At 44.7% G+C, this 21,782-nt stretch overlaps 1 long non-coding RNA gene across 1 annotated transcript; it reads left to right on the top strand.

The window, feature by feature from the left end:
- Positions 1–18,571: 18,571 nt before the first annotated feature.
- LOC142563781 (uncharacterized) lies at positions 18,572–21,259 on the top strand. Its single transcript, XR_012824408.1, has 2 exons — positions 18,572–19,463; positions 21,083–21,259. It is a non-coding gene; the product is annotated as an uncharacterized LOC142563781 (long non-coding RNA).
- Positions 21,260–21,782: the final 523 nt, after the last annotated feature.

Genomic DNA, 21,782 nt, shown 5'->3' with positions numbered 1-21,782 from the left:
AGCACCGAGTGGGCATATGTTACGACGCGGAGAAAATGGAGTGTTACCGCACCGTCGGCCAATCGACACTGGAAGATTTTGTAATGGGCACACTGGTGAGGCAAATGTTTGTCGGCATACACGGATTCGACGGATGACTTCCTCTTAGATGATTCACTGTAAGCCGTAACACTAGCATAACCCAAGACTACCACCAGCCATACTACCAGCTGATCCTAGAATAACACACTATTACTTCGCAATCACCAGGCTTAACCAAGCTAAGCCACGGCCGCTTTTTTAATGAACTGCTAAACTCTATAGTGGTTCAGTACCTTAGAACCCCCACCCCCTAGTACCTTGTATTATATCCTGAAGTTCTATGATTGCCACGTTTTCCACAGGATTGCATGTCTGTTTTAATCCCTCGTATGAGGAGCATTTCCAGAATGCATTAAATTTACGTCTCTAACAAAAATATTAAACAGTAAACATAAAATACTATAGGTAGTTACAGATGACCTCCACTTGGTTTCCTTAAAATGAAAAATTTGTGAAATGTTTATTGCACAAGCATTTTTCTCCGAACAGCGTATGCAAGTTGCGCGGTAATCAACCGTCGCTATGTAATTGTAGACAATTGAAAACGTTGGAGAATGAAACATCCCATTTTTCATCATCTCTGAGCCGTCGACGCGCGGGGGCAATATTCCTCTGCTAACATGTCGTACACTTGTCCGAAAAATACCATACACGGAGCTACATCTTGTGATTTGTGTCATGTCCATGTACAGTAGAATATTCGGTTTCTCGGATAAGGAGAATATGAAAATTGCGTAATGTGAATATATAGTCACAGCCTAGTAGAAGACGCGAAAGCCGGTGTCGAGGATGTGTAAAAGCACTTTATGAGAGCAGTCAACGGGACGTCGTTATCGTCTCTGTTTTTTTCTACTGGCGCGCTACTTCAGCGTCGTTTTCATGGCCTGGCACATTCCCGCGGCGACCATATAGGATTTGGCACTTGCCCCTACTTTGGAAAAAAAGGCATCGTCCCGATGCACCAATCTCCGAAGGCTGTGCACAGACGGTGAAAAGTTGAGGTTATGAGGGAAAGTATGGCTTCATACGAAGCACGTGCACAACCTCGGGCAGATGCCGCCGGCGTTTGGAGCAGTGCTGACTGTCGGGGACAATTTCATAATTCACATCGCTGATGCGGCGCAGAACTGTGTACGGGCCGAAGTATCTTCGCAGGAGCTTCTCAGACAGCCCCCGCTGACGAATAAGAGTCCAGAACCACACCTGGTCACCGACGTTGTATGTGACGTGTCTGGGTCGAAGAGTGCAGTGTCGGGCATCGTATTCCTGTTGTTCTTTGATTCGCAAACGCGCAAGCTGCCTGGCTTCCTCTGTGCGTTGCGTAAACTCGTTTGGCAGCATTGCGTTCAACATTGTTGTCACTTCCCGGCCGTAAACGAGGTTTAAAGGTGCCACGCGCGTTGTCTCTTGGCGAACCGTGTTATACGCAAATGTAACATATGGTAAAATCTCGTCCCAGTTCCTGTGGTCGACGTCGATGTACATACTCATCATGTCTGCCAGAGTCTTATTCAAACGTTCGGTCAGCCCATTGGTTTGGGGATGATAAGCCGTGGTCTTTCGGTGAGTGGTACCACTTAGTCGCAAAACGGTATCCAGAAGCGCAGCCGTGAACGCAGCTCCTCTTTCTGTTATGACCACTGCGGGAGCGCCATGCCTTAGGAGGATAGCTTTGATGAAAGACCGCGCTGCCTCGGCTGCTGTTCCACGTTGGATAGCACCTGTTTCGGCGTATCGAGTGAGGTAATCTGTGACGACCATTATCCATATATTTCCAGCAGTAGACAGTGAAACGAACCTAAAAAGTCCATGCCAATTTGCTCGAACGGTGCTTGCGGTATCTGAACAGGATGCGGCAGTCCAGCTGGCTTGCCCGGTAGGGCTTTGCTGCGCTGGCAATCCAGGCGTTTCTGTATGTAACATTTCACTATCGACATAAGTCTCGGTCAGTAGTACTTTAGCCTAATTCTTGCCAATGTCTGAGTGTAGCCTAAGTGACTAGCGGTCGGCTCGTATTGACAGGCATGTAGGACTTCGTCGCGAAGAGATGCGGGAATGACGAGTAGGTAGCTGCTGCCACTAGGTGAAAAGTTCTTTTTATAAAGAACGTCCTAGCGTAATCAGAATGAAGGCAGCCCTCTGGCGAATAACTTCGGCACGATGCTTGTTCTTCCCTCTAAGTAATCGAAAAGAGGAACAAGTTCTGCGTCCTCGCGTTGCTGGCGTGAAACAGCGACAGTATCTAGCACGCCTAGCAAAGCCGTGTCATCGCCGTCGTGCACTGCAATCTCAACAGGAGACCGAGAAAGGCAGTCGGCGTCGGTGTGTCATTTGCCCCATTTGTATAGAACAGTGATGTCAAACTCTTGGAGCCGAAGACTCCAGCGCGCAAGCCGACCAGCTGGATATTTGGAATTAGTCAGCCAGCAAAGTGAATGATGATGACTGACAACGGTGAAACACTCTATTGGTGAAACACCACCATACAAATATGGCCGAACTTTCAGGACGGGCCACACCAGTGCGAGACATTCTTTTTCTGTAGTAGAGTAGTTAGCCTCCGTTCTTGATAGCGTCCTGCTGGCATAAGCAATCACTCTTTCGGCGCCATCCTTCTGCTGTACAAGCACTGCGCCAAGGCCGACATTACTAGCGTCGGTCTGAAGAATCGTAGGGGCGTCTTCATCAAAGTGTGCGAGCACAGGAGGCGTCTGCAGCCGTTGCCGTAGGTCATCAAAAGCCCGTTGATGGTCTTCACCCCACACAAAGGGGACATCTTCTCTGGTAAGATGTCGCCTTTGTAGGTAGTAGGCGCAAAGGCCCAGAAAACGTCCCACGGCCTTTTTATCTGATGGCGTTGGGAAATTAGCAATGGCAGAGATTTTATCAGGGTCAGGTCGAACACCTTCACGACTAACAACGTGACCGAGCAATTGAACTTCTCCAAAACCAAAATGGCACTTTTCAGGTTACAAAGTTTGAACAGCTGAGCGTATTGCTTCAAAGACAGTCTTTAGTCTCTGTAAGTGTTCCTCGAACGTGACGGATAAAACAATCACGTCGTCGAGGTACACCAGACAAGTTTGGCATTTCAGGCCTGAGAGTACCGTGCCCATTAGTCGTTGAAAGGTTGCCGGAGTAGAACACAAACTGAAGAGGAGCCCCTGAAATGCATAAAGTCCGTCGGGCGTCACAAAAGCGGTCTTCTCACGGTCTCTCTCATCAACTTCTATTTGCCAGTAGCCGCTTTTCAAGTCCATCGACGAAAAGTAACGTGCGTTTCGTAGCCTGTCCAGTGAATCGTCAATACGCGGCAGCGGATAAACGTCTTTCTTTGTGATCTCGTTGAGTTTTCGATAGTCGACGCAGAAGCGCAGGCTACCGTCCTTCTTTTTCACCAACACGACAGGCGATGCCCAAGGACTCTTAGATGGCCGAATAACCCCGTCCTCAAGCATCTCGTCTTCACTTGCGTTTGTATCGCCTCGCGCTCTTCCGGTGCCACACGATAAGGATTCTGCCGAATTGGTCTGGCGTCGGCTTCGGTGACAATACGGTGCTTAGTGAGCGGCGTCTGGCTAACTCGTGACGTAGATGAGAAGCAGCTCTTAAACTCATCCATGAGCTCAAGAAGGCTGTTGCGTTCCACGGGCGATAAGGTGGGACTGATGTCAACCGCAGAAGCAGGCATAACCACGGTGGACGTCGCGTGCTCCACTGAGAGGCAGTCCTGTAGTAAAGCAAATTTCTCGAAGTAAGCAACAGTCGTGCCTTTAACAATGTGTCGACGTTCCCTGGTAAAATTCGTTAACAGGAGCTCAGCATGTCCGTCGTGTACGTTAATTGCGGCCCTGGCGATGGACACCCCTTGGCTCAGTACCGGTGCGTCGATGTGCTCAGCGACGCCAGTCCCGGTGTTTAAGTTGTCGCAGATTACAGGTACGAGGGAACAGCTTCGCGGCTGAAGCGTGACGTCGTCGTCGGCGATACGTAAGCGGGGTCGCTGGTGTTCCGCGAGGTCGACATCATCTGAGCTCGTGGAAAATGTGACTACGAGGTCACGGACATTATTCACTGCACCGTATTCTCTCAAAAAATCCATCCCCAATATAAGTTCCTTATAACACTCAAAGAGAATGAGGAGTGTGGCGACAAAGGTTGCACCGGCGATTACTATCCTGGCTGTGCGTTTTCCAATCGGCGTCATCGACTGGCCTCCGGCAGTTCTGATGTTGGGCCCGGTCCACGGCATCTTCACTTTTCTTAGCCTATCGGCCAGCTTTTTCCTTACTATTGAAAAATGCGAACCAGTATCGATGAGAGCGGCTACTTGGTGGCTGTCAATGCAAACGACAAGATCGGCCTTGATGGCGTCGGTTACAGGGGGTGTCGTTAGAGTCATCGGAGTTCTAGACTCGTCGATCGTCGCAGATGGGGGCTCTTGGATATCTAGCCGGTTTGCAACCTCACCCCCGGAGGTCGCTGCGTCTAGTTTCGCCGGCGCGGGCTAGGATACCTGCCCCTAGAGGCGTCAGAAAAATCGCGACGGGTTGGTTGGGTGTAACGAGCCGGAGAAGGGAAACGCGATCGAGGCGTCGTTGAGCCTTCTGGCCGAAAGTTTGTAGAATTGTCGTCGCAGCTACGTGCAGCATCAGACACAGGGTAATTGCAGTTGGGAAATCTTGGATACCCAGCCGCGCGGTAGTGACACGCGCGGTAAACATGCCCTGCTTCGCCGCAATGAAAGCATAGCGGCCGGCGGTCAGCGGTGCCCCACAAATCGGTTTTTCGAAGCAGATAGCCTGCAGGGGATTCATTAAAACTTCTTCCTGGGCGAGTTGGTGCATACTTGACATAAAAATTGTTGCAGCACAAACACATGCAACCACAAAGTATGAAGGACGCGCTTGTGTCCCGCCCTTCATACTTTATGGTTGCTTGTGTTTGCGCTGTAACAATTTTTATGTCAACTGCAGGGGATTCACCGTAGAAACGAGGCGCAGCGATCGACTGGTGCCGATTCGGCATACTTGGCGGCGACTGTGACTCTCGAAAATAGGGTGTCGGGGTTAGTGGTGATAGCTGCGTCGTAGTGGTCGACGGTGTCAGCAGCATCGAAGTGGCCGGAGGTGGACGACAGACAACTTCCGCGTAGATTAATCGTCGCGGCACCGCCTGCCAGTCGTGCGACGAAAAGGTCTCTCGAACTTCCTCCCGAACAATATCAGCGACAGATGCCACCGCTGGTGCCATGGGAGAGATCCCGAGTTGCCGGATCTCCTCTTGCACAATCTCTCGGATGACTTCACGCAGAGACGAGCTGCAGCTCTCAGGTAGAATTGAAGCATTAACCGGCGACCTCTTGCGGTCATATTGGCGGTACCGCTGCTGTAGCGCCCATTCTATAGTGGTAGCCTCCTTGGTAAATTCGGTCGCTGTCGTCGGTGGGTTCCTCACTAGCCCGGCAAACAGTTCCTCCATCACTCCGCGCAATAGATGGCGCAACTTCTTTTCTTCGGCCATCTCCGGGTCTGCTCTGCGGAAAAGGCGGGCCATATCTTCTGCAAACATGGCAACACTCTCATTTGGTTTTTGAATACGGGATTCGAGAAGGCTCTGCGCGTTGTCTGTTCTGTCGCTACTAGTGAATGTGTCTAGCAGCTGGGTGCGGAAGGCATCCCACGTGGTCAAATTTCGCTCCCGGTTCACATATATGCAAACGTAGTTATGGATCCACCTGCTCTTCCAGGAGGAAGTCGAGGAGCGTGACGCCTCTCCATTTACATTCGTTCGATGTTTCGCGCTAAAGGTGTCATGTTACGAACGGGCTGCGAGAACGTGTGCTGTATGCACGAATTTATATGCTTTCGGCACATCTAAATGTGCTATGGTAAATGAGTTTTAGAAAAAAAAACTGATTGCTTGCGCCCATCTATCTCTTTTTTAACTTTATTGTCGGCGGGATCACTCGAATATAAATACTTCCTGATTTCGTCTGAGATAATTTAACAATACAGATAGGACGCGTCTAAACATGATTTGATAAGTGAAACATAGCTATTAAGAAATACTTTCACGTCTGTATTTTTATAGAGATGTATGGTTCTATATTTGGATGATAGTGCCCCAATATCACAAAAGAGAAACACAGTGTTCTTAGTGAATGCTTTTCTGTATGCACCTTTGAGTAAGCTCTGAATGGCTGAGACTGCGATCAGAATGCACACTGACATAGTGAGGCGTCACGCCAAATAATAGGTCACGTAGAACGGAGTACAGCGCCAACAGAGCGAACTGGAAATACACTCCCATCGCTTTTATTTAAAATTATTGTATATCTTCACGTCATTGTGTTTCGATATATTTTTAACAAATCCCATAAGACTATGGTCTCATTTCGACAAACTAAACCAATTAGCATTGTCAGACACACGTCAAAGGCATACATGGATTTCATGTCTGCAACTGGCGGTTCCGATGCCTACACAATGTCCAGGCTTTAGAGGTCACTCAGATGAGTTGCTTTGTATTCCGCCCTGTCGGCAAGTGGTGGTGCCTGCGTGTGTTTTCTTAGGGCCGGAACAAACTGTAGTATGGCGAAATAGGACGATGTTCTGTGATTCCGCAAGCATTTGTTCTTGACACATCCGCTGTGTCCACTTTGAGAGTCAGTGACTGTTGTTAATAAGCACATAAGTATCGCACACACTGATGTACGTAGGTTCTTGTTTCTTACGTTAGCGGTTTCGAAATTAAATCTTCGAACCTACTGACTGACTTCTTGAAAATGTGAGTTAATGGTGCCTCGAAGTAACATATCGCTTTTCTGCAGTATATGGCCACGGATGCCCGGACGCTGAAGAATGCACCAAAAGCTGCCAATCACTGGGTTTGAACGTAGGCATATGCCTTCAACCTCTACTTGAAGTCTGTCTGTGCCTTCACAACGGCTCGGAATAGACCTCGGCTACACGCAGGCTCAATAAATGTATCCTGTTTGTCTCGAATTAAAGAATTTGTTGATCTGATTTGAATTCACGTATCCTCTACACTTTAACCCTATTTGCATTGCTGCAAGGAATTGTGCGGTAGTACGATTTATTTATTTGTTTATAAAAGGCTGCAGACAACAAGTCCAAGCAGGTTCAGCAGAATATGCAAGAATATTTACACAGGAGAAGAGGATGAAACAAACGTATGACACGCTCCTCACACAAATTCTTTGGTCATAAGATGGACGATTAACAAAAATGTATTCTTCAATATAATACAATATATTTATTAGTGGTATTGTAATCAAGTATAAATTTTTAAACTTTTGGAGACTTGTTGAATGGTTTCCTTACATTGAATCAAACCTTCGCTGTTAATAAGCCCACGTAACACACATGCACGTGAAACTAAAGTAATAAATCGCGCATTTGAAATCATCAATAACAATTTTCAGCCTGCACGTGTGTTACACGCTGCAAAAGCAACGTAGAGATTTTGGACTGATCGATTCAATTACGTATAGTATAGCTGTATTGTTTTTATGCTTCCTTGTGCTGAATGAAAGTACTTTTGTCTTATCCCGGATGAACTACAGCAAATGAAATCAGGGTGAGCGAGACAGTCAAACTATAACCGCCAGTGGACCGCTTGCTTTGGCCGCCACCTAATTGCAACAATAACGTCCAACGCAATAGTTGAAATGAGCCGTAAGGCGTTCCGTTCTCGTATCCCGATTTTCCCTGAAAACTTTGCAGATTCTTCGAGCTGTGAAAATCTTTGTAAGGCGGAGTATTTTGCAGGTACCTGCTTATTCAGCATTCTACGGGTTCCTTAAAGCGTTAAGAGGTTGAAAGAAAGATTTTTTTCTATCAGATTATTTTACACAAGTAACAATCACTTGTCGCATCTGTAGCTGAAGGCAAGTTGAAGGTCCGATAAAAATATAAAGAAAATCCTAGCACAGCACTAGTAAAATAATAATATTTGGGGTTTTACGTGCCAAAACCCCTTTCTGATTATGAGGCACGCCGTAGTGGAGGACTCCGGAAATTTTGACCTCCTGGGGTTCTTTAACGTGCACCTAAATCTAAGCACACGGGTGTTTTCGCATTTCGCCCCCATCGAAATGCGGCCGCCGTGGCCGGGATTCGATCCCGCGACCTCGCGCTCAGCAGCCCAACACCATAGCCACTGAGCAACCACGGCGGGTCTAATAAAATAAGAGCAAAAGTAATTGTATATACAAAGTTCACCAATGTCAATTCACAAGTCAAGTGAAATTAAATGAATAGATAAGAGTACCAATGAGCAGTGTAAGGGGCACTGTTCAAATACAGGATAATACATATCTCAATGTAAGGATCTGTACTATAATGCCAATTTCTTTTACGTATCCCACAAGAAATTTCAAACCATATCGATTAGTGCCGAACTGGTTGATAAAGCATACAATTTTTGAAATGCAATACGTACATATGAGCAAAAAACGAGAGGAATATTACATTTCAAAGCATACCAAAAAAGCACAGTCGCGTCATACTAGTTGCATAGGATAGGCAGAAGATAGTCTAAAAATGTAATTCTATTGCTTTGTACAGATCTATCAACAAATTTATGATTTACTCTATCTTTAACAAAGAAAGCTGCAGCGTTATCGGGAAAGTTAAAAAGCTGTGTGTGTGTGGTTTGCGAGCGTACGTGTGTGTGACAACGAGTGTATGACAACAACAAAGATGTACGCCATTCTATGACCGCAATTGCGTAATCTCTACGCCGGTCATTTGACGAGAGGCTACGAGATGACGATTGTTGGGTTCATCATAGGAGGTGGATGAGGGCGAACGAGAAAAACACGATGGTCACGTCCCGAGCTACTACGGTTTATACAATCGCACATACGCATGCCTATGTTATGTGGTGTGTGGTAAAGAAATGACGGTTCTTGTATTTCGGCGAAGAAATCTACGACTTCATTAACTTCGGGGAACACGGATTCTGTACGACATCCCAAAGCTGGTACGTATCATAACAAGTTACGAGGAAATAACTTCGCGAAGTGGCAAGGTCCCATAGATTGTGCAGTGCAACACGGTGCCTCAAGGCACGAACTGTCAAGAGGAAAGGAGGTGACAAAAGGCATGGGATGTACGCGGCAAGTGTCTCAAAGAGATTGCTGACATTGGGACGAGAGAAGCGTACTTTCCAAATCAATTTAAAAAAGAACATGGCCCTAATGGTTAGAGCACGCGGCTTCGGTGCCCGAAAGCAGAGGATTGAACATTTCCTAAAGCGAGGCGAACCAGGAACCTACCTACCCACTGCGAAGTTGAACGGATGCTTCGTATTAAAATACGGGGTGCTAGATATTCGGTGTTTTGATATTTGAACTAATGAAGAAGGTTCTCGCCATATTTGGTTACATACGCTTGCCGTCTATAGCGCTCGCGTGTGTTGCTATCAAAAGAGAGAGTTACAGCTCGACTCAAACGGACCTTACAATGCCTGTCGTCAGGCAAAATGGTTCTTTTCTTTTGATGTGCGTCGAGATTGATTGGCGAATCGAAATTAATTCCGTTTGATGGTATAATAGACCCTCTTTTTTGCCTAGTTAGAAAGAAATGCCCTAGATTAAGTCACGCCTTGCCTCGACTCACTTTCTAGATCATACAAAAATTATGATCGCAGGAATATAAAGAAATTGCAATCCACGAATCATAGGAGTGCGATCGACGCAAGGGCCTGCGTGTACTTTTTCTGTCAGCTTTACAAAATTACAAAGTACAAAAGGAAATCGTGGTGAAATTGTGAATTGTTTCAAAAAGTCAGGTTTCTTTACTTCTGTGTCTGTCTTCGTTAGAGTATTTTTGCAAAGCGAGCGCAATCAAGCGGCGATTGACATTTCTCAGTTTACACTGCTCGCTGACTTCTAAGACTATTGTAGGTTTAGGAAGGCCAAAGGAGATTAAATTGTATTACTCTTTCTAAAGCCTAATGACGCATGTTTGAGGGAAATAGGGAAAGTGAACGCAAATAACATGATTTATGCTAGAGACGTTACCTGATAATGCTCCAAATAAGTCAGCCTAACCAATATTTAAGGGCACTAAGGAATATTGAGGCCTATATTGAATTACCTTATTATGTAAGGCGGGTAATGACTTATTACAGGTAATTAGGACGAGCAAAGGCTGGGTGTCAATATTTATGATTGCATCACCTAAGCCCATTGAGGAAAGAAACCAGAGTAGAGGCCCTGGCCAGAACGAATTTGTTGGATAGAGTGGGTTGAGTCACGTGTTGTTTTTCGCTAAGGAGCACTGGGACTGATACCCCAAACATCAAAGTTGCCATAGCAACCATGCTCCTGAAGATCTTGCTGCTGCTCCAGTGCTCTGAAGAGTGAGATAAATTTTTCGCCAATGTATTTCTCGCAGCATAATCTTTTTTTTCGCGAGACAGTTTTACTTTGGTGCCTGCTGTGTAAGCTCGACCGTTGTGTTTTGGTTCTGGGTGCTTTATATCTTAACAGCAACATAGGCATTTAAGTAATCACGGCGCCGGTTTCAGTCATCTTTTTCAAGGTGCCAAGGAAAAACACAATAGTGGCTGCTTAGCCGAAATTGTTACGGAAGCTTCGGTTGCTTTGTTCTGACGAGCGTCGGCAGCAAACACTTCCGGCGGCTCGCAGCAATACAAGTTCAAAGCACGCGCGTCACAACCCCGGCGAGTTCATTGCTGGTACAAAGGAAGATGTTACGTTAATAGGGCTGCATTTCCGGTTTCTAAAACGCATTAGACCTTTCGTATTTTGCTGCTTTCAGCCTATAATAAGCCCATTGAATAATAAGGGTGATAAAGATTATTTCGTTCAGTTAACATTACCTATAAATCAGAATATACATAATTTCAATATAACACCGATTAAGATTAATTCCTGCTAAGTAGGTTAACTAATTAAAGAATTGTAACAATCCATAGTAATTGCAAGTCATTTCAGCCGCGGTATGACTACCTTGTCAGATAGTGATGAAGAAGTCTTTTCAATGACTTAAAAAAGGAAACCGAGAAAACCTCGCTTTACTACCTACGATCCGATGCCGTTGTATACATCAGAGGTTAGCGGTGGGAAACAATACTTACACGCTATCGGATAAGCCCCACTCAGGTCTTTCTGCAGCATCTAGCCTGACTTTGCTGTATTAGTGACCCTTTCCTTAACTATGTCTTGGGCGTCGCCTTGATTGATGACATGAACACGCATCCATAGCTCGCTTCCGTTGCCTGTGTGTTTACAACAAGTTCGCCTGACGCCTCGCAGGACTCACACTAGCTCAGTTGGTGACTAGATGGTGACTAGGGGAATAACATTAGTTGGAGAATAAACATCTTTGTTACGTGAGTGCCGTTTTGTAAAAGCTTCTTCAGCACTGAATGCCTTGAGCTCAGGCGGCATCCACGAAGCTTGAGCCGCAGCTTCAAAGGACGATATAAGTGCTTTCAGAGTTCATTACGCCTCGTTGAAACGCGTCAGCTATCCGTGCGAAGGGGTATACGTCCCTGTTCGTGTTGTTGTGCGGTCGACAATAATTGATGCAGAAATGCAGGGCTCTTTGCTTTTTCTTCACTAAGACCACTGGACAAGGCCACGGGCTTTTTGACGGCTGGATGATGTCCTGGTGCAGCATTTTGTCGAATTGTTGCCTTATAGCTTCACGTTCTCGCGTCGAAACGTGGTAAGGGCTTTGGCGGAGTGGTCGAGCGCGCTCTTCGGTTGTAATGTGATGCTTTGCAACTGGTTTTGTCGAATCCTCGATGACATCGGAAAGGAGTCTTTGTATCGTCAAAGACTTTCGAGCCATTGTTACTTAATCATGGGGAGGCTTGGACTTATGTAGTAGGCCGGTTTGCGAACTGCGGCCATCGAGGTAGATTCGGCAAAATCTGAGAAGACAAAAATATTGCTGGTTTCCACAATTTTCTTGAGGTATGGTATCGCGGTGCCCTTGTTGACGTGCTAGAACTTCTGGCTTAAGTTGGCCAGCATCACTTCCACTCTTCCTCCGTACAGTCGGGAGAACCCTCTTGCGACGCCAATTTTCCGATCGAGCTGTAGAGGTTGGGCGCTCTGGATGACGCATTTTGTCATGACACAGTGCTGGAACGAGGCGGGATGCTGACTTGTTTCTCAAGTACACTCAAGGCAAGGTAGCTAGGAGCACTCCCCGGCGGTATCGCTTGATCTTCGGATAGCGCTATTGACTGACTTCAGGCCGATGATTGCGCTGTGTTGGCTCAGGGATTTCATGCCCAGAATTACGTCTCGTACACCGTTGGAGGATCAAGAATGTGGCAGGGTAGGTCTGGTTATGAACGGTAATTCTTACCATGAAGATTCCATTAGGCATTAGTAGGTGTCCTCCAGCGGTCCAAATTTGAGGGCCGTCCCAAGCAGTCTTGGCTTTCTTCAAGTTAACTGGCAGCGAATAATTCACTTGCCCAATAATTCATACCTACCCTAAGTAGATGTATTCCCTTACCACTCCCAGTGTCTCGCTACCTATTGTAAATTGCTGTTCCCTTCAGAGACTGTTAAACATTACTTTAGGTTTCTGCAGATAAATTTCAGACCCACTCTTCTGCTTTGCATCTCCAGGTCAGCGAGCATGCATTGCAATTGGTCCCCTGAGTTACTAAGCAAGGCAATATCATCAGCGAATCGCAAGTTACAAAGGTATTCTCCATTAACTTTTATGCCCAATTCTTCCCAATCCACACTGGTTGAATACAAAAGAAAGTTAGAGAATGCGCAATCCTTGCTTTAGATAAAAACTAGCGCAGAAACTACTCTAGCTTTAATCATTCGTGAAAACTGGCGAATTACTATATGTGATTTTATGAGAAGCCAACAAACACTGACACCAAGGACAACATAGGGGACATTACTTGTGTTTAATAGATGAAATGAAGAAACGATAAGTTAATGGAAATTAAAGCGGATGAAAAAGCAACTTGCCGCAGGTGGGAACCGAACTCACAACCTTCGCATTTCGCGTGCGATGCTCTACCAATTGAGCTACCGCGGCGCTGTTTCCCCATTGACTTTCTTGGGTATTTATGTGTACTAGTAGAACCCTGGGAGTGTTAGCCAGCGCCACCACTCACAGACCTTGGCGGCGGACGTGGAACGTCCTTGTTGCCGCAGGCGTCACAAGAACATAATCTTTTTGGGTGAAGGCAACTGGTCAATAAACCCACATATGCTACCTGAAGGCATCAATGTTGCCGGATTCGAGTCCCTGGTTATGTAAAACGAGAAGAAAGGGGGTTAACTGAGGGGCCCGATTTTTATTAGCCATATCATGAGAAGCCAACAAACACTGACAGCAAGGACCACATAGGGGAAATTACTTGTGCTTAATAGATGGAAAGAAGAAACGAAAAGGTAATTGCACCATGAGACAGACTAAATGGCAAAACTGAGAACAGTACGTTTGATGTTCTGTAAAATATGAGGTGCCTAGTGAAATGGTACCTAATGAAGTGGTAAGATATTTTTTTAACATCCGTAACAAGTAAGCATTTTTGTTTACGAAAGCGAATATATATAAAAAAACTGCATTTACAGATTTCACAGTGCTCGTGTATCTCATCTCAAAAAGGTCTCACGTATCTCACGTGCAAGATTGATACCACTCGTGCCTAAGCTTCGGAACCGTTCTAGCTTTGACTTGCACTTATTGACAGATATATAGATCGAATCGAGGCTATATCCTATGATGGAGATGAGGAGAGTGGAAGGTGGCAAAAAATTAATTTGAGGGGCCGTAGCACGAAGTTTCGTAGCAAACACTTCTAGGTAAGATACCATTTTCACGTTGCTATAATATTGCCTATGTTCATCTTCAGCTGCCCAAACCATGGTTTGAGGCTCCGATGTGCACTTTCAACCACGACTAATATATGAAGGTGCTCCCAAGAAGTACTGCGACAAAGCTTGTTAACTTATCCCAGATTTTTTTGCACTGGCAGCGTGCATACGCCATGGTTGTTACCGAAAAAGGCAATGCCTCAACTGCCCACCCGGTAAAACTTGTCATTACACTCAGCGCGGCATTTACTTGCTTCCGAATGCTTAGTATCCTAAAACCATGGGTCTGACCAGAATACTCAAAAACACAGCGGATGGGCTTTCAATGTAGGTTTAAAACGGTCAAATGAAAAAATACACCCTCCCACCCTTCGTCACGTTCGCGTTCCCTTAAGCTCTCATACGATTCTTCCCTTTTGGCTTGCTTCTCGAGCGTAATGCCACCATGGAATAGGCTATTATTTTACCTGACGCATGGGAGGCCAGCATCGACGATGCATATCCATTTGCCAAGCGCGCCGAAGAAGTTGGCCCGTCAATGGATTTCGAGCTGGCTGTCAGCAGCGAACCACGAGTCACCGGAGCAACTCCTGTTTCTTGCTGCGCTGCTGATGAAATTTCGGTCTACAGCCGTTGCGTTGTTGTTCAACGGCTGAAAGATGGATTTCCAACTTGATCTAGAACGCACTGCATGGTACATTCTTGCCACCAGGTTGAGGCAAGCATGTAGAAGAATAGACGAAGTTCTATGAAGTGAGTTTGTATTTCAATAGGGGTTCAAAGTGCTCATCGCAGCTTTTGGACATGTTTTGCCGGCCAAGGATGTGGTATGCGAGAAAGATAATGCCAGCACGACGATATGCTATCTTATCCATATCAGTTTTCTCTGAAACTTCAGCCCCAAATCGCACAAAATACAATTTTCGCCGTAGAATTTCCTAATCTTCATCACTGAATAGGGCGAATATTAGGTGTATGTCTCTGCAATTAACCCAAGGAAATCCTGTAACTGTTACGAAGCTTAAGCTCGCGCAGTATTAATGGTACATCTCAATATATTCAAATATTTTTGATTAGACACAAGGTTAATCAAGATTTCTTTGTCAGTATGTGAACAAGAAACACATTTTCGAAACTTCGCTATATTGAAAGAACAATGCGTGTTTGTAACGAATTTAAGCAATACAATGTACTTTCCGCGTAAACAGTTATTGCCCTTTCATCAGCAGGCTTCATTTCACTGGGTACCTTTTGTCTTAAAGGTTATCATGTGTACTTCTCTTACTTCACTGCTTTACCGTGTCTTACGGTAGTAAACCACACATAGTGCTTCGCCACTTTTTTAAGAAATGAATAAATAGCGCCCAAGTTCTCCACTAATGATTGTGGATTGCAAGCATTACACACTGTCCTAGTTCAGTTCTGTGGCACTAGTCTACACAATGAACTGGACGAGACAATGAAGAAAGAGCTGATCATGTATTACTGCAGCATCGATTCTCGGAAATGTTCCGTGTCTATTCAGCTTAAATGTTATACTTGTTTTCGGTGTGGCAGTAAATGAAGGAGGTTTCAACTTTAAGAACATCACCGTGATATGGCATCAGCGAGTTCAGCGCTAATGTTCTTTAGCCCCACGGAACGGTACTTTAGGCTCATTTGAATCAACTACCAGATGACTTTCATACAGAGTTTTCTCTATTCCCGTTCATGAGGGGATACGCATAGTCGTTCTTACGGAAGCTCAGTGGATAAAACTGGCAATAAATTATACACCTGTCGTGCATATAAAACTAAGCTACCGTTGTGAAAAATATGCGCCCGGTTTCCTGTTTTTGAGTATGTGGTTCTGCAGGTCCGCAATCCTTTACAATATAAATCAACCTGACAAACCTTGGTAAGCGAACATGGTACATAGGAAATAAAGCGCGTTTTACATCTGTCATATACGTGAAATAAAGTAGTTTTGGGGAAGAATACGTATCTGCTTTTCAGTTTACAACTATACTTTCCTGCAGGTGTGCATCGTTTTATATCTCGAATAACACCGATGTGCCTTGGCTGCTACAATTTCCGGACAAATGCGAAGTCTAACCTAAAACACAATTGAAATGCGTGGTGAGCTTAAAATTAGGTTTGCTGTTGTGAAATAAATGTGCCTCGTTTCCTGTTTGCAAGTGTCTTTACACGATAGTGTAGAGGTGCGCATGACGCAGAAAAAAGTCGTCGGCGTCTCAGGTCCGGCGTTGGACATTTCGCAAAAACAATCTTGAGCCACCCACACCCAGGCCATCCGTTTGACGCAAGGAATTTACTTAAATAATTGAATTTCTCAAGCAAACATACGAGGAAAAGTCGTAAACTACGACATACACAAAATTAAAGAAAAGATAGCTCTCGGGTTGTAATCTTCATATACGAGAAAACAGTCCTGTTTTGCGGAAACTGAAGGAAATCCCGTTTCCAGCGTTTCCACAATTCACACACCGACCGCTGCCTCCTTCATTAGCGCCCGCCTACGCGTTGGTGTCTCGGAGGCCATGGAGCGGCGCGCCGGGTTCTATGCAACACCTCCAGCTGGCGCTTTCTGATTCCATCATACACCTCGCGGGTAGATCTTCCTTCAAAACAGCAGGCCACCATGCCATCGCTTAAACTTCGTTTTCTTTATATATATATATATATATATATATATATATATATATATATATATATATATACTATATGCATATTACTTTCTTTTGTGACCGCTCCTTTCTGTAAGGCCTTGGGGCCTTGGAAGTACGCCTCACAAATAAAACAAATATTAAAAACAAATACTAAATAAATAACTGCCAAAGTAATTCAATCTGTTTAACGATTACGCCATGGTGCTGGCGGTGCCAAACAGCTTGGGCTGCTCTTTGTATGCTCACGTTCGCGATACCGTTCTAGTTGCAGCACTGTCGCCATTCCAACTTCGCCATCTCCGTGTCGCGTTTCATTCGGAAGTACTTTCTCTGGAGCCAGACGGAACGCGTAAGGTTATCTTGCACCTTGGCTACGGAACACCGAGTTGTAGTTGCATCAGAAAAAACAGTATTGAACAGCAAGTTTCACGTGAGGGTTGACTTTTCATCGCAGAAAAGGAACCCGCCACCCCCTCGTTCATACCCGCACTGTCGTACCGACGAACCCTCGTAGGTAACCTAAAGAACATTTCAAATGCGCCGTATGTGTAAAATGAGGTTACCGTTGGAAAAAAAGAACGCCTGTCTGGCTTTCTGTACCCGGATGTTTCTTTTTTTGCAAGTGTGAGTCGCTTTATATTTGAAATCATCCGACTTGCTTTGGTCACCTCTTGCATAGGCGTTATGGTGTGCACATCGCATTCATTTGGAGACACGTCGACCTTCTCCTCCACGTGCACCTCTTGTTCTGCCCTGAATTAAGATATAAAGCAGGACTATTATCGTATCTTTATCAGTATTGTAACTATTGTGCAATCGAAAATCAGGCCTGATTCTCGGATTTAGTCTATTCAAGGGAGGTGCGACGCGATCTATATGGGTTTGAGCAGTCAGCATGTTTGCTCATGCATTTACTAAATAATTTGCTGATGCGCATTCATTCTTTCTATGAATTGCGTTTTATCTTCTAACGCGTATAGTCCCCGTAGGGCCTCGGAATGAGTGCCCAATATCTTCATAACGGGAGCGCAATTACTATCGAAATTTTTATGAGAAATCTCAGAAAAAAGGCATACATCCTTACTGAGCTTTACATAAAATATAGGAAATAACTCTTTAAAAGCCCCGCACCAGATCCACCTCTTCAGGAAGCCAGAAATCTTTTTGGGCCTCAGAGAAACAGGACCGCTATTAGAATCATTCACATTTCTCAAATATTGTTGATAGGAACCTACAACATTGTGCCCTCTATGATAAAGGTCTTACCTGAAGCCTTCTATCCCACGTGTGAGCAATTCGAACTACAGGAAGTCTTATGCAGCTATTGTTTACGACTCCTAGGTACCGAGCGGCCGCATCAAATGGTTTTTCTGTCATCCTAGCGATCGCAAAATATGCTACTTTGTTTCAACATGTGGGATCTGCATGCGTTATGTATGTACTCTGCATACAGTGTGGCGCACATAAGCAAATGTGCTTGCACCACCTTGAAAGATTGTCCACGAGCATCAGACCTCATTTTCTTGAATGACAGCACAGTTTCACAGGCAAATTAAACACATAATGAGCTTAGGAATGTGCTAAAAAAAGAAATGTCTAAATACACGCGTTGTTCAGCGTAAAGGGAAATTGTATTCTTCACACTGTGAACATTTCGCTTCTCCCCCACGCCAAAGTTGAGACTTATTCCTAAGATGAAACTCATGTCTGTGATATCGATCTTTGCACTACTGGAAGGTAAATGGGTCACACCATGTGGCACTGCACTCAGTGTTGTAATTAAATATGTTTCGCTGTATAAACCCCGTTCGTAGTTCTGAACACGTACTGTCCCCACAAACCAGCCCTTCGTTACTTATGCTGCGTTTACAACATTGCAATGATGAGATTGCAGAAAGTAAATGGACTAAAGTGGCCATTATTGTTTTTATTATATATAATGACATTATTGCTGCACTCAATCCGAATGTCCAAATCAAGTTGTATGAGGATGATTCTGTGATTTTTCAAGAAATAACTTCAATTAACGACCAAATTCATCTGAACTCCTCTGTTGCTAAGATTTTTGAATGGTGTGAAACGTGGGACAAGAAACTTAAGACTGATTAGACCGTCTTTCTTCGCTTCTCTCGCAATAAAGCTCCACTTTCTTTTAACTACAGGCTGGGTTCGTCACCTTTGCTGGAAGAGACTAAATATAAGTATTTGGGTGTCACACTTACTAATACTTTATCATAAAATTTACATATAGGTAAGATCTGTTCTTCCCCATTCTGTTAACTGGACTTTTTAGGACATCAGCTTAGAAATTCTCAACCTGGCGTAAGATTACTTGCTCAGAATTCACTTATTAGACCTAAACTTCAATATGCATGCGCTGTCTGGAACCCATTCAATAAACAAAATATCACCATCCTAGAGAGGTACAGAGAAAAGCTGTAAGCTTTATATACTCTAAATTTTCCCCGCATGACTCACTCTCTGAATTAATGCAGCTTAACGGTATCCAATGTCTTGAAGAACGAAGAAAAAATTTACCTTTCCAATTTCTTTTCTTGCTTTAGAGTCAAGACCTAGCTATTAACCCTTCTCCATATCTGTCGCTTTTAAAGTCAAGGCATACACGCCACCATCATCTTAATTCCCTGACGCCGTATCTTGCGCGAACAGATTTATTCGAGTTTTCATTTTTCCCTCGCACTGTACCCGAGTCGAATTATTCCTTATTGCCTTTTGCCACACTTTGATGTTTTTTACCTTGTTATTCTTGTTTATTGTTTTGTTGCCATTTAACCCATCCCGGTTGGACCTGTGTAAGGTTTGCAGCATTGAATAAAGAAAGAAAGACACGGGTGAGTATTCTCCCATCACCTTCGAAACGAAGCAATTTCATCGCCTGGGGAAGTTTTAATGTCAAACGAAGAAGATAAATATTTGTTAAGTAGCGTTCATCTACACTTCGTATTTTCTACATTTGGCTCAGCGCTGTAAAGCGCTCGTGGCCATGATGACTGCAGAAGAACAAGAGAACAAGGAGATACATAGTGGAGAAATTAAAAGTACAAGTTAGGTTTCTAGGCAGACAGGTATTTTTTTGCAACTATCAAATACTGTGAAGCTAATGGCCAGCTTTTCATGAACCCCAAAATCCTATCGTCGCTAAAGCATGTGCAGGGATAACTTTCGTTACAGGCCCTCTTGTAAGCTTACTTATTGTACACTGTTCCACAATACTCACATTTTCTTTGACGATCTACCTAAATTTCTTTCGCCTGTGTGTCGAGTATTTGTGCGATAGTCTACATTTGCATTTGAAGAAACCATATAATTTTTATAGCACAACAGCGCTAAAGAAAGTAATATTGGCAGCTGCTGACGCTATCGAGCTCCTTCAATCTGTATTGATGATTTCTTGTATTACGCATTCATTTATATTTTTCTTAGAAGAAGGCAAAATTACTTCACAGTAGGCAGCCATCGGGTGGTATTTTCGAAGCTACAAAATATTGCAGTATAAAATTATGTCTCTAGCCCGATTCTCATAAATTGATTCGAACGGTGAATAAATTTATAGTATCCTATGGAACACCAGTGGAAACAAGAGCTTGAACAGAGCAATGCGTTGCGTTTGTTGTGCTGCACCATTGCAAAGTCATATTTTAATGGCGTCTGGTGTACGTAAAATGTGGCTGTTTCTGAATTGTGAAGGTATATCGAAGCATGCGTGTGCCTATTGGTTTTATTTATGTAAGGGCAGAACTTCAGTTGCCTGAACTAAAATATATGCTTTTGAGCGCTTCTAAAAGTACCACGTTGAATAATTTTTCGAAGTATATTTAGGTGCTCAAGACACACGACTCATGTTTACATGAAGGTTTTCTTCCCCTGTTTACTTTAACCTGTCTTTACAATAGACAGAACATATTCTGAGGTGTCTACAAGTTGTTTAGATATAAGGAGCATTCCTTTTATAAATTTATTTCGTGTCTGTATTTTAATTGACATCAGGTGCATTGCACACAAGGGCTTTCATACATTCCTCCCTCCCCCCAAGAAACGGGAGTTGTTCTTAATCAACAACCCTGGACAAACTTCTCGGAATGAATGCCGATTACTAAGCCTGCAGTCAGACTGCCCATTGACAGACAACTGTGTTGCATGCGAAGTCACGCCAAGTAATGGTCAGAGCATAGTCAATACAAGCCTCACCTCGTGTGCATCGCCCAGAAGATCTTGGAATATCAGGTATGCGAGTTTGATAGCTTATTTTTGTAATAGTAAACGGGCCCAGATCTTGAGCCTTCTCTGATGTACGCCGATTGTGGGATCACGAGTGAGGGGTATCACAAATTGCGCGTCCGTATTTAATACCCGACGGCGCGAAGCAAATTTCAATCACATTTGCTTCGAGGCAGTAAATTACTTGAGGGTGTGAGTTGATGCATCCATAGATTTCATTGCTTTCATGCAGGTCCTGGCAGTGGATTCCCAGTCGCCAATGCCGGCACAAAAAGTTGCCGAAACCAGCTTTCCCAATCAGTCATGTGCTTCAACGTCTACTGGACGTGTGCATGCGCCTCCAATTTTGACTGATCTCCACTTTTCGCTTGCAATAAACCTTGCCTTGCTGGGCGTTTATTAAATGTTGCCTGTGCACCGTCTCACAATGAATACTAGCTGAATTATACAGCATAGGTTGATCATGCTAATTCACTGACCTTAATCCACAGTAAACCTATCGACCTTGTCAGAACGAACAATGCAGTGATGTTAGAATAACCTGCTCCAGAGTTATCAGCATTCTTAATTTAACGGGAATAACATAACGTGCGACAAATATTCCCGCACAGCACACGTGCATCAGACCAGTCATGCGGTTCCAGGGGGAAGTGGGAGGGGCATCTTGGCCGGTTTGCGTTCATAGAGGCGGTTGGGCAGTGTGCGGCCATCGCGGCGATAGTGCAATGCCGGGCATGTGGTCCGAGGGGCAGGTGGGAGGGATATCCTGGCTGTCTGCCATCCGTATAAGGGACGGAAACATGGGTGCCGATCCAGGAGATGGTGAAATACCGGCATGCGTTCTCAAGCTCAGGTGGGAGGAGGTGTGCGCCGTTTCTGGCTTGCGCCCCTACTTTGGAAAGGAATGCGTCGGCCGTTTCCGGAGATGGTGC

The sequence above is a fragment of the Dermacentor variabilis genome, chromosome 11 (genome assembly GCF_050947875.1).
Source record: "Dermacentor variabilis isolate Ectoservices chromosome 11, ASM5094787v1, whole genome shotgun sequence".
NCBI classification, from domain to species: Eukaryota; Metazoa; Arthropoda; class Arachnida; order Ixodida; family Ixodidae; genus Dermacentor; species Dermacentor variabilis.
The sequence above is the reverse complement of the archived record's forward strand: the minus strand, read 5'-3'. Positions and strand labels throughout refer to the sequence as shown.